The 19677-nt window shown below is 42.4% G+C and overlaps 1 protein-coding gene and 1 long non-coding RNA gene across 2 annotated transcripts in view; one reads left to right on the forward strand and one right to left on the reverse strand.

Moving 5' to 3' along the window:
* POLA1 (DNA polymerase alpha 1, catalytic subunit) overlaps positions 1 to 19677 on the reverse strand; it is a 311394-nt gene that overhangs the window by 9223 nt on the left and 282494 nt on the right. The gene's annotated exons all lie outside the window — the stretch shown is intronic.
* LOC311614722 overlaps positions 1 to 19677 on the forward strand; it is a 520998-nt gene that overhangs the window by 372 nt on the left and 500949 nt on the right. The gene's annotated exons all lie outside the window — the stretch shown is intronic.

A 19677-nucleotide genomic window follows, 5' to 3' on the forward strand; every position in this document is an offset into this window, starting at 1 on the left:
TCTGCCAACAATATCCAAGAAGTGTAGACAATAGCTTTACTGTTCACATTCCATCTCTAATCTTGATGTTTAATTATCTTAATCTCTACTCACACGGTTTCTACACCTGGGTGCATACAAGATCAGACTGACTAATATGCTATTTGGTGACATGCACTACCCATGGGAACTTGAAATAATTTAATCTGGAGAGTTAGGGTGTGGGTGTGGGCATGGGCCCACACACTCTTGGGAGAGAAGAGCAGACGGGAGGGAAAGAAAGTCATCTGGCTGGCTCTAGGAAATGGGCTGGTTATGAATACTGACTGCATCGTTATCGGAGCTTTAGCAAAAGTTAGAATGTTCTTTTTTAAAAAATATATATATTTATTGATTTTTTACAGAGAGGAAGAGAAAGGGATAGAGAGTTAGAAACATCGATGGGAGAGTCATTGATCAGCTGCCTCGTGCACACCTCTTACTGGGGATGTGCCCGCAACCAAGGTACATGCCCTTGACTGGAATCGAACCCGGGACCCTTCAGCCTGCAGCCCAACGCTCTATCCACTGAGCCAAACTGGTTTCGGCTAGAATGTTCTTAAATTAAAAACTGAAAGAAATATGGCTCTGAAATGGGCTTGAATATAAGCCCAGGAAACCAATATGATACACGAGAAAGAACTTTAGAAAACCACAAGAGAGAACTTGTAGACTTAACAAATACTGCCTGGTATCTTCATTTCTACCACCAAATGGCCATATCCCTTATTGGCAAAGAACCTGTGTTTGGGCTTCTCTGTTTGTTCACTCAACAAAAACCTGTTAAGTACCCACTGGGTATCAAGGACAATTTGGAATGGGGTAGAGGTGAAGGAAGGGATAGACAAATAAATTAGCATGGCTGCTATACTTCAGGAGTATACTTTGGCATTCTAGCTGGATAAAAAAAAATACAAATAAGTAAATACATTACAATTCCACGAACCCACAGGAGAAACATGAATAGTTAACTCATTCAACAAATATTTACTGAGTGCCTATTATGTGCCAGAGACTGTTCTAGGCCCTGGGGGATACAGGAATGAACAAGACAGACAAAAATGTTTGCCTTCATAAGGCTTGGAGTCTGATTGTATAATTGATATGATTAACGTAAGGACAAATTCCATTAGAGACACAGATAAATAAATACTCCAGAAAAAAAGGAAGTCCAGAAGTCTGAGTTGCTTTTATTATGACTGCAATGCATCCATTAGATCACAGCTCAATTATTTTGAGTACAGATTTTTGGTTATTTCTGTAATTTTTAAAGTCTAAAATTCCGAGGAAATGGAGCAGGCGTGAAGTATAGTGTTACTGTCGACCTCAAAATAGCCCATCTATTGGCCTTGGATTTCAAAACGCGGCTCCCTCCAAAATACATCAAATATAACATGTACAGCTGCCATCTGTCCTATAGTCATGGTAGAAGTCCCTTTCACTCACGAGCAAAGCCAGTGGCGGGGGAGGGAGGCGAGACGGAGAGGATAAATTCCATTTGCGCCATTAAAAAAAAGTAGAACAGTGAACCCAGTGGTTGAACAGTGCAGATAAAAAGAAGAAAACAGTAATCTTGCTATAGAAACCAGAGAATTATGTTCTTGCTCTCCCCCCACTCTCTCTCTTTTTCCTTCCACTTTCACGCTGTACAAACTCTAGCACCCCGAACAACTCACTCTCCTGCTATTTCCAGCACTTTAAAGAAACTTTTCAGCGTTTCTGTTTGACACATTTTTTCAACAGGGAGGTTTAGACAATAAGTAAACAGGCACGGAAGGGCTATTTGGAGAGCTGGTCAGTCACAGTGATAATAAAGGGGGGGGAAAAACCCCACCAGAACGGAGCATCTATCCTAGGTGTGCGGCCGCCGCAGACGGCACACGACCTCTGACAAAGAGTTTTCAGAGTAATTTTAATGCTACTCTGGATTTAACTTGACTAACTGGTAGCAATTGAGCACATCTTTCTCCCCCCCCCCCTCTTTTTTTTGTGGCAGCAGTTATCTAAAATGCTACAATAACAGCATCAAAAGTAGAACGGTGGAAGATTGGTTTTCCATTGTGCTGCTGAACTGGCATAATGCCCACTTTAAAAGCAATTCGCTGCTCATCACTGAAATCTGGCAGACACGACACTAAATGCCTTGAGAGAAAAAAAGGGACTTGAGAAGGGAGAACCCACTCCAACCACCACGCGGGGGGGGGGGGGGGGGGGGGGAGAGAAAGAGTGCCACAGATGATGAATCCGGGTAAGAAGAGAAAATTGCCTAATAAAAAGTTTAGCATTGCCTGCAGACTCCAACAGGCTGCACTTAATTTGCTAGCAGAAGATTCTGTCTACAGGTCTGCATGGGTAAGAGCGGAACAAGACAAAAGCAAAATATATATTTGTGTCTGGCTATTGTTCCGAGGAAGCAAAAACCCGGTGAGTTCCGTCAATCATGTGTCAAACGTGTCTTCCCTGTTTTATTTACCACCAAATATAATGAGTAAATATGTGATCATAAGACTCTTCTTTTTATGTGGACATATACAATTTTTCCTCCTGCTAAATACAGGTGATGATTTAGGAAGCTTTCAAAATGTCTTTTCACTGTCAATAAAATTAATTCTATTCCCATTTTCCTGTGGGGAGGGGGTGGGAAGGCTTTACAAATGAAAATTCAAATTAAAATTCTGATTATAGTGTAGTGTGACAACACCTGTATTTATAATTTTACTGTCAGCTAGCTTGTAGTGTTTAACAATAGCTCAAAGCAGAAAAATAATTGGAATTTGTCTGTAACATGCCAGATGACGGCGCTGGGAGCTTTGCTGCGATACAGCGAATTTGGCTTGGTGGTGAAAGAACCTCGTGAGCTCTCTACAAATCAAAGGTTCTCCGGGCTAGAGAGGGGAAGGTCTCTCCTGAACGGGGGCCCCCTTCCTGTATTTGGGGGATCCAGAAGTTTGCACCTGATGAGCGATCCCTGCTATGGTCCTGACCTGTGTTTCTGGCCTGTCATGTTCCCTGCAACCATGCAAACCGTGCTGACACGGTCTGGTCTCTGGGGTTACTTGAGAAAAACAAAGATCAGATAAATAACCCACGACAGTGAAACCCTGTTGTTTCTAAAACGGACCAATGGCTGCATTTAGCTCTGAACTGGCGAGTGGGAGGGGTGGCCCACAGGTGACCGGAAGGACACTTGGGGACTGAGTGACAAGCACCCAGGTGGGACAGGGCTCGCCCCGGGGAACTGACGAGGACAGCAGCGAGCTTCCCATTTCTCAAAGGCTGCACAGGCAGGAGCGCTAGAGATGTTTATTGTGTTCGTTCATTTTCAATTACCACGGATAAATAATATAGGTACCCACACAGACGCCTCAGATTTGCTATTTATCAAAAGATCAAGAGAAAACTTACACATCCCACTTCTTTCACTGGGGCGAGAGGAAGAAAAAAAAAAATCATTTGAGGCAGTGTTCTGCTGTCAACTCGGATCTTTCAAAACTCATAAACACACACAACTTGCCTTCCTCTAGTCTACAAGTGAAAAGCCCATCTTTTTCATTATCTTAAAGATGAAAAAAAAAAAAAAGCCACATACAAAAGAAAAACAGAATGACAGTGATGTTTTAGTTTACACTGGATATGGTAACACACACAAACTGTCAAAACTATGGAATGAAAAAAGCTGTTATCAAGCAACTGTCAAGAGAGTCCTCTGAGATTTGGAAATCTTGTGTTTATTGTAACTACTGCACATTACACAAAGAAAGAAACAGCCCTCTCCTCGCTCTTGCTGCTAAATATCATCCAAGAGAACACAGGCTGCAGTATTTAGATTAATTTTTCCCTCGTGTGTAATTCTGTGCTTGACAGAGCTGCTCCCCTCCTCCTCGCTTCTGCACAGCGTGGCCAAAGTTCAGAGAGAAACTCAAGGTGACATCAAACATGATTTCATTGCGAAAACCATCACCGCCTCGTTTCATGTTGTTAACTGGTTGTCTATCCGTAAGAGTGGAATGTGTTAACATCAAAATGCATAGTCTTCACCTGAATGATTTTCCTGACTTGAGAGTTCCACAAAGAGAAGCATAGAGTTGAAAAGGCACAGACTCTTACCATGAAATGGTTTTAATTCGTGACTTTCTTTCCACCTCCCTATTAATGCACACACACGGGAAATTTCCCATCTTTCAAGGGGGAAGGAGAGGAAATACAGGGTGCACATGTCTTCCACAGCGGATGGATAGCAGTCATTTTGCAGTCACTCCCACCCCCAATACAAGGTGCAAAATTTCCCTTGTACTATAGCCCGAATCAGTACATTAAAAAATTAATTTATATTTCTTTATTGATTTCAGAGAGGAAGGGAGAGGGAGAGAGAGATAAAAACATCAATGATGAGAGAGAATCATTGATCGGCTGCCTCCCAGGCGGCCCCCATTGGGGATGGAGCCTGCAACCCGGGCATGTGCCCCTGGCAGGAATCGAACCCAGGACCCTTCAGTCCACAGGCTGACGCTCTGTCCACTGAGCCAAATCGGCCAGGGTGTACATTTTTTAAGAAATATATTTTTATTGACTTCAGAGAGGAAGGGAGAGGGAGATAGAGACATTAATGATGAGAATCACTGATTGGTTGCAATGCATGCCAACACTGTGGATACAACCCGCAAGCTAGGCAGGGGAATCGAACCGTGACCTCCTGGTTCATAGGCTGACACGCAACCACTGAACCATGCTGGCTGGGCCTTAGCCAGTACATTTTATTACACGTTTAGGTGGCCAACTCATTAGTCAACAGAGCAGCAAACTGCGGCTCGCAAGCCGCAGTTTGCCGACCACTGACCTAAGCTCTGAGGCAGCATCATTCCCTGACTCTGAATTCCTGCTCTGAGGCCTCATTGCTCAGAGCAGCAGCTGCCCCCTGATTAATGCAAGAAAGTATTCTTCGGGTGTTTCCACTTGTATTTTTCCTGTTGCCTTTAGATGCAGAATACTCGCTTTCTGACATTTCTCAGGATGGACACAGACTGGACAGCAGAACCCTTATTATAAGTGTAAGTGCCTGGATGCAGATGAACCATGAGTCAAATCAAATCACAAAATACATTATTGTAAAAAAAACCCCAAATGTTAGCACTGCGAGGGCTGACATGTAGAACAGCAGCCCTAACTCTTGACCAGAGATTCCACTGAATTTACTGGACATCTTGCTGGCATCCTTCCCTGAGCCAAGAGCCAGTGAGAATATGAGCACATCACTGATGTGTAGAGGGCCGCCTGAGAAGGCACATGGACATCCTTTAAATTGTCAGCTGAGCCCGAGGCACTGGCAGAATCCGTGTCCCGGTTACAACCCAGGGGTCCTCAAACTTTTTAAAGTGGGGGCCAGATCACGGTCCCTTAGAGAGCTGGAGGGCCGGACTATATGAACTACTAATTCCTACTGTAACACCTCGGCTGCGCTCACTGCCCAAAAAACCTGGCGGGCCGGATCAGACTCCTCTGCGGGCCGCATGTGGCCCGCAGGCCGTAGTTTGAAGACCCCTGCAAGAGGGTGCGGGTGTTATTCAGTTCTGACTTACCTATGTCCAGGTGTCAGCAGGGGCGGGTCTAGATATGTAAATCCAGTAATGCTAGGGCCTACTTAAGAATGCAAATAAGCTCCTTTGACCCTATATATAAACCTGCTGCGTGGCTCGTGGCTCGGCTGCTCCCTGCCTCTCCATCAGAGATGATGGCGCCCACCTAGCGCCCAAGCTTGATGAATCTATTTCTGCCTCTTGTCTCTTTCTTTCATTTCTTAATCCCCAGCTCCTCCACTCAGGAACCTGTCCTTCTCCCTTTCCATGCGGGACGTGAACAAAGGAGAAGCACCCACCGCACCGATGGCCATATCAGCCACCTCAGTGATGAAGAAAACAAGTCAATGTGTCTTAAGTGGATCTTGGCTCTAAATAGGTAACAGTCACCCAATGCTTAGAACATACTTATTTTAGGTTTCAGTGGCCTGGTATGACATAGTCAGTGAGAGAATAGGTCAGTCAAATTTTAACCTTAGGCAAAAATGGTTTAAAACAGTGACGTCAGTTTTATAAAAATGAAGATGACTGCCTAGTAAAGAAAATAGAAATTCCTCTAAAGCTCTTTGTACACTTTTATGATTTTAATGTACCTCTCAATTATTAATAAAGGAAAAAAGGAATATTGACATGTTTTATCACTTGGATTCTCTCATACTATTTTAGGGTCAGTGGGCAATTTACATTCTTACAGTTTACTTTCTTGCAATTAGAATGAAAATCAAGTTTTATGTCATTGTCTTAATACCAACCAGTTCTCTGCTAATGAATTTTTTTAAAGAGAGAAGATATTTTTTTTAAAATACATTTTTATTTCAGAGAGGAAGGGAAAGGAATCGAACCTGGGATCCTTCAGTCCACAGGCCGACGCTCTATCCACTGAGCCAAACCAATTAGGGATCTGCTAAGGCAATTTTGAGATAGTTAAATTTATTTCCCCTTAGTTTGACAGTTTGTCAAATTTTAGGCATAAGAATTGCTAGGTTGGTAAAGTATGACAACTGGTACATCAAGAAAGTTTGGGGACATCTGTACTGAAGTTCGGGACATCACTTTTAGTTATTCACACAAGCTACAGACCATTGGCATTGTAGTCAAGTTTCAAATGTGCTCTAGAGCTGGACGGTTTGGGTCCTAACTGTGCCATCAACTTGCTCTATTACCTTGAACAGGTTTCTTCACCTCTGTGGACCTCCATTTCCTCATCTGTATGTAAATATAATAGCACCTACTTCATAAGGTTGTTGTGGGAACTAAAGAAATTAAAGGAACATGCTTACAATAGTGCCTGGCACTTAGTGATCAATAAATGCTAATTGTTGTTGTTGTGTTTTTTTTTATATATATTTTATTGATTTTTCACAGAGAGGAATTGAGAGGGATAGAGAGTTAGAAATGTCAATGAGAGAGAAACATCGACCAGCTGCCTCCTGCACACCCCCTACTGGGGATGTGCCCGCAACCAAGGTACATGCCCTTGACCGGAATCGAACCTGGGACCTTTCAGTCCGCAGGCCGACGCTCTACCACTGAGCCAAACCGGTCTCGGCTGTTGTTGTTGTTGTTGTTGTTGTTGTTATTATTATTATTATTATTACTATTTGCATACTTAGTACCATTACCTAGTTTGAATTGTGGGGTTCATCTAGAATCTAACCAAAAAGGAAAAAAAACCACAACTGTTTCCTATCATATTTGACCTGGGTGGAAGATGAGCTAATTAAGACCTCTGCAAGTTTCCTGTATTCAATATTGTGAGGCCTTTGGATTTCATGAACGTTCAAATGATAGTATAGATTTAAGTGGACATTTCTTTCTTAACTTTAATAAAGGCCAATGAAGGAAATTTTGCCTACAAACACATAATTTTGACTTCCTAGAACATAAATATGGACAAAGTTAAAAATGCACAAAAAAGCCTACAGTGAGAACTCTCAAATTTGTGGATAAAGGTGGCACACTAAATATATACATTTAGCTCTGTAAACTCCAAAATCTGCACTAAAATTGCAGTAAAGAATTTTCTAAAGGCATAATAAACTCGAAGAAAGAGGGAAACAGGAGTGGAGGTGCCAAAGGCAAAAGCTAGAAAGCAAAGAACAAGACATAATTTATGTAACAAATCTGAGAAAGCTGAATTGTAAGCTGGCAGTGGGGAGAGCCGGAAAGGAGCCTGGGTTAGCCCATAGAATGAACTCCCCAGGGCTCATGAATTGGGGCCCCAAGGTGTCTCCAGAAGAACAGGGGAAGGCTGCCTTTATTTATTTATTTTTAAAAAAATATATTTTATTGATTTTTTACAGAGAGGAAGGGAGAGAGATAGAGAGCTAGAAACGTCGATGAGAGAGAAACATCGATCAGCTGCCTCTTGCACACCCCCTACCGGGGATGTGCCCGCAACCAAGGTACATGCCTTTGACTGGAATCGAACCTGGCCACTTTCAGTCCGCAGGCCACTACTCTATCCACTGAGCCAAACCGGTTTCGGCGGAAGGCTGTCTTTAGAACACCAGTCGCCAATCTTTCGGACCTCACAGACCACCATTGGCGACTGCTGCTTCCGAAGACTGGCTGAAGTATGTTCCAGTAACGGACCCCACATCCCCACCTCCACTCTGGAGGAAGGTTCATTCTCTGGTGAGGGTCTCTGAAATGAGGGGCACACCAGGCCAATACTGGATGTTGAGACCCCGAGTTCCTCCCCCCCCAGATGCTGGCTGCCAGGCTAATCCCCACCCGCACCCCGGAAGGAGCCTAGAAAAGTTTTCTCTGGGAACTCTGATCAGCCTCGTGAGAAAATACTTCAAATGACTATAAGATGGTATCCGCGAAACAAGAACACTTATGGAACAAGAAGAGGTTCTTAGGAATTACAAGCATAATAATAGGAAGAAAAACGTACCTGGGAATGAAGAGGAGGTGATTAATCAAAGAGGAAATTCAAGAAAGTTTCCCAAAGATAGGGGCCTGACTTTCCAATAGCCTCACCCAGCGCCCAGAAACACAAATGACAACTACCCCAGAGCAACTCACCAGCGTGAAGGTGTCCATGATTGTGCACAGAGGACATTCTACAAGTTTCTAAAAAGGAACGAGCACATCGGAGGGAAGGCAGGGGAGGGTGGACGGGTGGGAGGTGATCAACCGAAGACCTTATATGCATATATGAATAACCCATGAACACAGACAATAGGGTGGTAGAGGCATGGCTAGAAAGGGTCAACGGGGAAAAAAGGGGAACATATATAATACTCCAACCATAAAGATTTTAAAATAAAACCGACCAAGCAATTTAAGAAGGTCACACACAGAAAGGATTAGGAATCAGAAAGGCTTCCAACAAAGGCAGTAGAACCAATGTTTCCAAAATTATGAAGGAGATTGAACTCCAGGCTATTATTATATAAATAACTATCGGTGCCGAAACCAGTTTGGCTCAGTGGATAGTGCGTCAGCCTGTGGACTGAAGGGTCCCGGGTTCGATTCCGGTCAAGGGCATGTACCCTGGTTGCGGGCACATCCCCGGTAGGGGGTGTGCAAGAGGCAGCTGATCGATGTTTCTAACTCTCTATCCCTCTCTCTTCCTCTCTGTAAAAAATCAATAAAATATATTTTAAATAAATAAATAAATAAATAACTATTGATTAGGTATGAGGGTGGACTAAGGACATTTTAAGCCGAGCAAAGTCTCCAAAATTTCATGTGCTATGAAAGCTACTGAAAGAGGTACTCTACCTTTCCCCGAAAGAGGAATAGTAAGCAAAGATGCTGCATGTAGGCCATGAGGAGTGTGAACTGAGCGACATGTGAGGGCAGTACCCGGATGAGAGTAAGGGGCGATCTCCAGGAGAACAGCTGTGCATCAGGCCGTGAGATCCGTCAGCCCAGACACCAGCTATGTTTGAACTGGACTAAGTGCAGGTTTAGATAACCAGGGGAAGGGCTGGTATGTATATGTACATACTGACTGCTGACCTGCCAGAATCGGGCCTTATGGGTGTGGGGGAGGGAGCGGGAAAGGTGCATATGGGTGCTGGGGGTGGGAGCCAGGCGCCAGAGCCTCATCGTCCATCCTAGGAAATGGTGGGATAATGCACTCTGTGCCTGTCACTTAGAGATAAGGAGGCAAAAACCAGCGAGAGCAGCAGAATGAGTTACAAGCGGTGGCTTTGGAGGTCTGGGGAGTGGAAGCACTATGGGGAAAGGACTGTCATTTGTCACCAGCCATACTGAACGTTTGGCACTTGGACTATTTGTAAAGCTTTGTTAGCTTGTAACAAGTGGCAGGAAAATCTTGCCTCTCTAGAACTCTTCGTGTAGCGAGAAACTGTACGTTATTATATGAATTATAGCAACTTTTATTTTTATTATTTTTAAATATATATTTTTTTAATTCATTTCAAGGAGTAAGAAGAGGGAGAGAGAAACATCAATGATGAGAGGGAATCATTGATCGGCTGCCTCCTGCACACTCCCCACTGGGAATTGCAACCGGACTCAAACCCGGGACCTTCCAATCCATAGGCCGACACGCTATACACTGAGCCAAACCAGCTAGGACAAATTATAGGAACTTTTAAAGGAGACCTTTCTAAAACGTACTTTATGGAGGGCTGAACTCTTTCTCGAACACTGAAGAGCATTCATGTAAACACAACGTGAGGACCTGAAGTTGTGGCTGCGCACACAGAGGTGGGTAGGATACATAGGCCGACAACGGTGGCACGGAGACTTACGACTTACTTTCTTGAAACACCTGCCAATTTCAACTTCCCCAAAATGGCCTAGCGATGCTTTCTGTAACTTTCTAGGGCAGAGATCCTTAAAAATTTTTGTACCAAAGGCCACTTTAGCAGTTCATTAAAGCCACCGGCCCCTTCTCAGAATGTTTTAAACAGGTAAAACGCAACACACAGGGTTATAAAGGGTTAGGAACCCCTCTCCTGTCCATTGATAGGCGACTGAATAAAGAATACATACAACACTAGCTCGAAAGAATATATGCAACTTTATATTCATATGTTCACTGCAGTGTTACTTATAACAGCCAAGATATGGAAGCAACTCAAGTGCCCACCAATATATGAATGGATAAAAAAGCTGTGGTACATATATACAATGGAATATTACTTGGCCATACAAAAGAATGAAATCATACTATTTGTGACAACATGGATAGACCTTAGGGGTATTATGCTAAGTGAAAAAAGTCAAACAGAGAAAGACAAAATTCCATATAATTTCACTTACTTGTAGAATCTATGGAACAAAATAAGTGAACAGACAATAGACAAACATAGATACAGAGAACAGACTGTTGGTTGCCAGAGGGGAGAGGTGATAAAGGTGAAGGGATAAAAAAGTACAAGTTGGTAGATGCAAAATAGTCAGGGGCATGTACACTTTAGCATAGGAAATATAGACAATAATCCTATATAATAAAAGGCTAATATGCAAATCAACCAAATGACTGGTCACCATGACATGCACTGACCACCAGGGGAGCATCCCTCAGCCAGAAGCCCTGAGCCAGGCTGGTGGCTGGAGCCTCTCCTACCACCACAGTTGGACATCCCCCGAGGGCTCCTGGACTGCCAGAGGTCACGGCCAGGTTGAGGGAGTACCCCCCCCCCTGCAGTGCACAAATCTCGTGCACTGGGCCTCTAGTATTGTAATAACTGTATGGTGCCAGGTGGGTACTAGACTTATGGGGGTGATAATTTCATAAGTTATGTAAATATTTAAACTGAATGCTGTACACATGAAACTAATATTAAATATCAACTGTAAGAGAAAAAAACCCCACACAACTTAGTATTACAGGGGGAAAAGAAACACATTTTACGCAGGCTCCCTCTCTATCTTATTTGGCTCTTAGAACAAGGAAGGCCTGGCAGAGAGAAGTAGTTCACTACGTGTTTAATAACACTGAATAATGAGGAAAGTTCAGTGAACTTGGAATCAAAGTGCCACATTGCTGGATGTTTGTGGAGAGGAAGAAATGCAGTTCATACAAAATGAACTTACCAAGAAAATGGATTCTCCTTAATGTAAATACTTAATTTGCTAATATGCTAAATGTGGCACTTGAACTTTTGCTAGTGCTTCCAGTTTTTACATAGTAAAATCAGTTTATTTAGAATGGATACAGGGAACCAGGGATTTTGATTACCTCAACATGATGATTAATGAAAAGGTAATAAAAGACTGTTGGCCGATTTTTAAACTGTCAACACAACAGCATATGCGAATAGCAAGATTACATTCTATCTAGTTTCTTTTGTGAACCAGAGGATATTCCATCATTATGAACTCCCGCCAATGGGGTACAGTGGAAATTTCTAGTTAGAACTTTGTGACTAACCCAGCCAAGATGCAGTGCTGGTGTCCACATGGACAACAAGATCAGCTCTCCAGGGCGTGGCTCTCTCTATTTGTATCTGTGCAGAAAGTGAGCTTGAGAATGGCATGGAGAGCAAAATCCGATATCTTACTACTGTACTCCCTCAATGATGTAACAGGAATCTCCATACAGCATCTTTCCATCTGCGGTAAACCAGGGGAGGGGAGTGGAGCAGGGGGTATACACTTCTTTACTGTTTGAATCTTTTATCAAAAATGCATTTATGTAGCACTTGTAACTAAAAAAAAAAAAAAAAAAAAGTTAATTGCATCTCCACTCTTCGTGGCTGAAAAAACAAAGCTATTTGGTGAAAGTTCTTAAAGAACCCGGAGGACATCACCCACTGCTGCCTCAAATCCAACCCATTAAGGATGCTCTCCATGAAAACAAAACTAAAAAAAGGGTCACTCCATTAATGGTGACATTTAGAACAACAAGAAAGAGACTACCTTTCTTATGTTCTGGCACACAAAAACTCAACACCAAAATGCTGTTAAATCAAGTTAGTATTATCACCCAAAAATATGCTCTATTTCCCGTCATTTATAAAGCCCTATCCTTTTCTTTCTTACCAATTACATTCCCTATCATTTCCAAAGTATACAAACTGTTTTCAATCAACAGATTTCTTTATTACAGCGTGCAGCATGCTTGTTACTGCCTCTTTTCTATATTGAATCCTTGATTGGACAAGCATTTTGAATTTAACACGGACTATGATTGCACATATCAAACAGATTAAAGCTGCCAATCTCTTTTTGGAGACCATCCTTTATACACACTACCGCTGAGGAGTACCCTAAGTGTATTTGCTTAGAAAAAATGGGGCAGGAGTGAAGAAATGATTGCTGTCAGGCTTTGCCATGTTATCTAGCTGCTCTTATGTTCACTCTGATTATTGCTGTCCTGTTAAAATGGATTCTGTAACTCTGATGTCAAAACCATCCAAGTAGCTTTTATAACATTAAACATTCTTCATCTTAAAAAAAGAACTTGATGAACCTAAAGGGTGAAAAACACACACAAAAGACTGGAGAGGAGGGTGAGAAGGCCCGCTTGGACTTCTCCAATAACCTTACTTTTGGATAGGGGTGGGGTGGCGACAATGTTATTTTTCCTGTCCCCCCTCTAGAACATGAGAATATACCCCAGAGCAGTTGTCTGCTGAGAAACGTGAAGAGATTTTCCATTAAGTGGCACTGGGAAGAAACTATATTTTAATGCTGGGCAAGGTTTCAAGTCCAGTAAGTCAAACTGAAATGTTTTTAAAAACTTAACATTACCTAAATTGTTAAGACAAATGCTGGTTAGACATTAATAAATATTGGGCTTTTGCTGAAACCGGTTTGGCTCAGTGGATAGAGCATCGGCCTGGGGACTGAAGGGTCCCAGGTTCGATTCCGGTAAAGGGCATGTACCTTGGTTGCAGGCACATCCCCAGTATGGGGTGTGCAGAAGGCAGTTGATCGATGATTCTCTCATAGATGTTTCTAACTCTCTATCCCTCTCCCTTCCTCTCTGTAAAAAACCAATAAAAATATATTAAAAAAATAAAATATCGGGCTTTTGCCATCTTACAAGCTATGTGAGGTAGTTCCAGAAGCCTTCTTGATTTGAATAGTCAACTAGAGGGGAGAATATTGAGGAAAGAGGAATCTTTTCTCCTACGAACCAGGGACTCTCAAGGAGAGGGTTCCAGCTTCAACTTTAGCAACTATGAAAAACGTCACAGGAGAAAAAGAAAACTTTTCTGGAACCAATCTCTCGCTATTTTTAACAAAGGGGTTTGGTTAGTGGCTCCCCCCCCCCCCACCTTCCCAATTGCGAAAGCTTGTCAAGGCACGAATTTCCACAATATGGTTAAATTTTTGCAAACTCCGCAGAAGAGCCTGGCCTCCTGGCTTGCCAAGACCTAGATGATAGGAGGGAGTAACGGCGCTGAGGTCAGGTGGCTGCATCGATGTTATTCATTCCTTCACTTGTCAGCCATGCAGAGAGCACCCACCATCAGACACTGTGGGCTCAGTGCTTAGCGATACAAGGATGAAAACAACAGTAACCAGCCCCTGCTCCCAGTGGTCACTGTTTACAGAAGCAGTTTGCACTAGAATTGTACAGCACGAGTATATACTAGAGGCCCGGTGCATGAAATTCATGCAGTGGGGAGTGTGTGGGGGGGTGTCTCTCAGACCGTCCGCACCCTCTTGCAGTTCAGGAGCCCTTGCTCATTAGCCCACCTGCTTGCTGCTCCTTAGCGCTGCCTCAGAGGCAGGATCCAGCTTCTGGCTGAGTGGTGCTCCCGCTGTGGGAGCACACTGACCACCAGGGGGCAGCAGCTCCTGTGTTGAGTCTGCCCTCTGGTGATCAGTTGCACATCACAGCCACCAGTTGTTCTGGTCGTTCCACCATAACAATCACTTAGGCTTTTATTATGTAGATGGAGATATATATATATATATATATATATATATATATATATATATATATATATATATATATATATATATATGGATCTCACAGTTCAGTGGAAGAGAGGTGCATGGAAAAAAGCAGATGTGACTAAATCTCTCAAATGCTACACGATGATGTGTCAGGGTCAGAGGAAGGTTCCAGAGACAGAGTCACATTTGAGCCAGGAAAGCATGAACAGAGATAGAGTCTGAGAACTCAGAAGTTAAAAAACAACAACACATTTATCTTCCATTTACCAATCTTGCCTTCATATCAGCATATGTTAATGTTTTCTAATAATGAGTAGGCTTTTATGTCCTTTTTGTATACAATTCTAGTACAAACTACTTCTGTACACAAGGAGTCTTTTCAGAGGATCATTGACAACTCTATATGACTGGTCTGAAGCAGGTTGGGGGAAGGTGGCTCTTTTTCCATCACCAAGAATTAGAATCTGAAATACCATTTACTTTCTTGGCATAATATAGTACACTGATATTTTATTGAGGGTCATCTAGGTTCAGGTTTTGTTATTTTATTTAGAGATAATCTTTTGAACTGAGTGCCTCTCTCCTAAAACATTTCAGAAGATATTTGTTATTAATCAAATCTTTCTATATGCATGTTTGGGGTCAGTTTTTGAACACAAAATGGTTATTTTAAATATACCATTATTTAATGGAACACACAATTCAAGAACTAAGATGACTCCGGAAGTTGTACTTTTTTTTTTTTTTAAAGAAACTTTGTATTGTTGATAGTATTACAGGTATCTACCCCTCCCCCTGTCTTCCCAGCCCCTCCCCTCTCCCCCAGGTCCTCACTACCCTATTGCCCATGTCTATGGGCTATGTCTCTAAGCACATAAACTCTTTGGTTTATCTCTTCTTGTCTCCCCAACCCCACATTGAGTATGTCAGTCTGTCCCATGCCTCCCTACTTCGGTCTTATTTTGTTGGTCAATTAATTCTGCTCATTAGATCCCACAAATAAGTGAGATAATGTGATATCTGTCTTTCTCAGATTGGTCTGTTTCACGTAGCATAATATTTTCCGGGTCCATCCATGCTGGAAGTTATTCCTTCTTAATCTAAGAGGATAGGCTGGTTTTATGTGATTGAAGGGAGTGGAGAATAAATGAATAGGGATTGTTCTTACATAGCACAAGGTTTCATGAAGTTACCATGAAATATATTCAAAATTAAAACTATTAATAGCATAGAAGGAAACTCCTATAGACTTTTAAAATAATTATACCCATTTTACAAGCCACGTTACGCGTTTTGAATAGATAAATGCTCCACAGTAGTAATAAGTGCAAAGGCAGAGTGTACATGAAGCGCTGTATTCATTTTTAGCATATTAACCAGACATGGAATAGTGAAGGGCCTGAGTCCCATAGATCTGGGTTGAAGATCTGAATGTGCCCCAGTTTCCTTTCCTTGAATAACAATACGGTATTGCATATTTGAAAGTTGCTAAGAGAGTGGATCTTAAAAGTTCATCACAAGAAAAAAATTGCAACCACATGAGATGATGGATGTTAATTAAACTTATGGTAGTAATTATTTTTCAATATATATATATATATATTAAATCATTAATTTGTATACTTGAAACTTATACAATGCTACACTAAATGAAATGTACATAAAGCACTTACTGGGATGCTTAGTGTATAGTAAGTACTCAATAAAATATTAGCTATGATTATTACCTATTCATTCCACATCTATTTATAATAAAGATCGGAGCTGTTCTGTAATCAAAAGAAATTTGCCCAAGTTAATATGATATGTTTAATGGTATTTATAATCATAATCATTATTGTGCTATATTATAATTAGGCACAAATGGTAAACTGTTGTAGTAATTGATTGTAATTAGTACACAGGCAAACATTTTTTTTTAGTTTTTTTTCTTCTTTGTTCTTTTTTTTTTTTTTTAAATTCTCACCCAAGGATATTTTTCCATTGATTTTTAGAGAGATTGAAAGAGAGAGAGAAAGACAGAGAGAAATACAGATGTGAGAGAAACACATCGATTGGTTGCCTCCTGCCCATACCCCAACCGGGGTCCGAGCTGGGGAGGAGCCTGCAACCGCTCTTCTTTGTTCTTGATCTAACATGTGATCAATATTTTTAATCAACTCTTTCCCCTCATTCACTACTTGTGTGACTTTGACCACATCATCTGCCCTCAATAACATTTCCTATTCTTCTCTGTGAAATGGCGGTAATAATACTCATTTCGTAGTTAAGATTAGTGGTAAACATAGTAAAATACTGTAAAGTACAAAAAGTAAATATACATAAAAAAAGATGTAGTTAAAATGTAAAGATAACATACACAGGAACCTACCAGAGTACTTGACACATAACTGATTAATAAATGACAGCTGTCATGGATGGTAGCATTACAATGACGAACATATAATGCTCTTCCCTGATGGACTCTAACGTCCATATATTCTCAAAAACTTTAAGTCTAGGAACAGGGTGAGAGGCATGAAGGTGGGAAAGACTTTGAGTAGCAGTTTTCAACTGTGGCTGCACTGGCATTAAAGCGTTCTGCTGCCGGGGCCCACACAGAGTTGAGTTGAAACGGTCTGGGGTGTGGCCTGGGCATCGGGATTTTTTCAGAGTTCCGAGGTTAGGGTTTAGTGGGCATTTGAAGCAGAGGAGCTCCGTGGGAGGGCTGGCTATACTCAGATAAAACTTGTTCTTGGCTCTAGGAATAGCCAGGAGGGGCCCTCGAGAGGATTGAGCGTCTTGCTTATTTTGAGAGGAGAGGGAGTAGAGAGGAGGTTCCTTCTGACTCTCTCCCAGGCACAGTAAGAGAAACTAAGTCAGGTTGCTTTTAGGGTGTGTGTGTGTATGTGTGTATGTGTGTGTGATTTTAAGAACAACTGGAACTGGAAGTACGCATGCTCCAAATGTAACCCAGCAACTACTTGCTGATGCCTGACATTCCTTCGACATAAAGCAAGTTAGTCTGACAATACAAATAACCTTGGAGAGAGCAATACACTTGCATCACAAATGAAATCTTTTCTTTATTTTTTTAAAGTGCAAATCGAGAGTTTCTCTTGATTTTAAAGGTTGGGAAGGAGGCAGGATGTAGGAGAGTTGTGGACCCATAAGGGATCCCACCTAAGCAAGATGGGAGAGAAGAGCAGAAATGGAAGGGAATAAATCACAAACTAATATTCCCCAGGTTACAGCTGCAGGGTGGATGGAGAGGCAGGATCAGCTTACAAAGCTTGGAGGTGGGCCGGATGTGGAGGGAGGAGAGAGGCCCTATGGGATGACTTCCTGCCTGGGTGACAGAATAGAAGGGAGCGTGCCACTGACTGTGGAAGGGAGGGCAAAAGAAACAACTTGCGGAAAAAGAGGAATACAATGGTTTCTGTTCTGCATATGCTCATTTTTGAGATGACCCAGGGCCACCTAATATCCGGAAATCATTAGGCATGTGAGTCTACAGTCAGTCTGAAACGGGACAGGATTGTCGGAGCGGCAGGCTCGGAGTCTCGGTACGCAGGGCGCAGTGATATCGCCCATGGATAATGTGCAGAAAGGGTAGAGAATGGAGGGAAAATGCGAAGCCAATGTTTTCAGTACACCTCCCCTCCTCGCCAATTAGAAAAGTAACACATTGCCTGGCAGGGAAACGACTGCTAACATTTTAGTGCATTTCCTGCCAGCTAAACGCACATGCTCACGGGAATGTGTGTGTGTGTGTCACTGTAGGAGAGGGTGTGCAGACTGCACAGACCCAAAAGCTGTTTTTCTTAATCCACACTGTCCCATTTCCTTGTACAAAAGAGAGTTTTAGTGCTTGTATAATCTAGGATGCAGAGGAGGCACAAAATTTCAGATGATAATAACAGATGCCCATTAAGTGTGGTCTGTATTTATGATTATGTAAAAGGAAATAATCTCAAGAGTGGAAACTGCTCAGGGTAGGGGGATCGATAGTAAAATAAAGACAGACTGAAAGGATTCCACTGGGTTTGGTAACTAGGAAGTGCCTGGTGTGAGCACTAGAGTGGTTGAAGAACTAAAAGCTAGGGAAGTGACTAGCTTATATACAGCTCTCTTGTAAGAATCTTAGAAATCAAGAAGTGAGGGAAAGGAGTAAACTAACTAGAGGGATTATAAGAAAAAAGCTTTCTAAGCCCAGATGGTGTGGCTCAGTGGTTGAGCATCAACCTATGAACCAGGAGGTCATGGTTTAATTCCCGGTCAGGGCACATGCCCAGGTTGTGGGCTCCATCCGCGGTAGTGCAGGGGGCAGCTGAACGATGTTTCTCTCTCACTGATGTTTATCTCTCGCTCCCTCTTTCTCTAAAATGAATAAAAAAATATTTTTTTTAAAAAGGAAAAAGCTTTCTAATTTTTTGTAAAAGGTTAAGACTCGCTATCTCCGGAATGTCTGTATGAGTGCTATACCCTTGCAAAGATCACTTCAAATCTCACCTCCTCCATGAAATCTTTCCCTACTAACTCAAACTCTATCTGGTCTCCTCTTATAAATGGGTTTGAAATGCATACATTTATTATATCCTACTGCTTAGAGTAGTGGTTCTCAACAGGGCCTTTGGCAACATTCTTGGTTGTCACAACCGGAAGTGGGGGTGAGAGGTGTTCCTGGCATCTAGAGGCCGGGGACGCTGCTCACTCTCCTATTGCACAGAAACCCACACAACAAAGAATGACCAGCAGACAATGTTAACCCTGCTGAGGTGGAGAAACCCTGGCTTATAGGTATCCCTCCACTGTTTGGAATCCAAGTTACCACTCTCCAACTCTCACACCTTCTACCTGCTCTTTCTTGTCCCCCTAACAATGCACTGTCCATAATGCAACCAGAGTGACTTTTAAAAGGAAAAAGTAATGATTTCAGAGAGGAAAGGAGAGGGGGAGAGATAATCATCAATCGGCTGCCTCCTGCACGCCCCCCCCCCCCAACTGAGGATCAAGCCTGCAACCAAGGTAAGTGCCCTTGACTGGAATGAATCTGGGGACCCTTCAGTCTGCAGGCTGATGCTCTATACACTGAGCCAAACCAGCTAGGGCAAACAGAATGATTAAGGGATCAAACCCGTAACCTTTTGGGGTATGGGACAACGTTCCAACCAATGGAGGAGCCACCTGGCCAGGGTCAGAGAGACTTTTTAAGAAAGATCAGATCATGTCATGACCTCTCTATGCTTCAAATCTTCAGTGG

The sequence above is a fragment of the Pipistrellus hanaki genome, assembly GCF_964339955.1.
Source record: "Pipistrellus hanaki genome assembly, chromosome: X".
In the NCBI taxonomy this organism is placed as follows: Eukaryota; Metazoa; Chordata; class Mammalia; order Chiroptera; family Vespertilionidae; genus Pipistrellus; species Pipistrellus hanaki.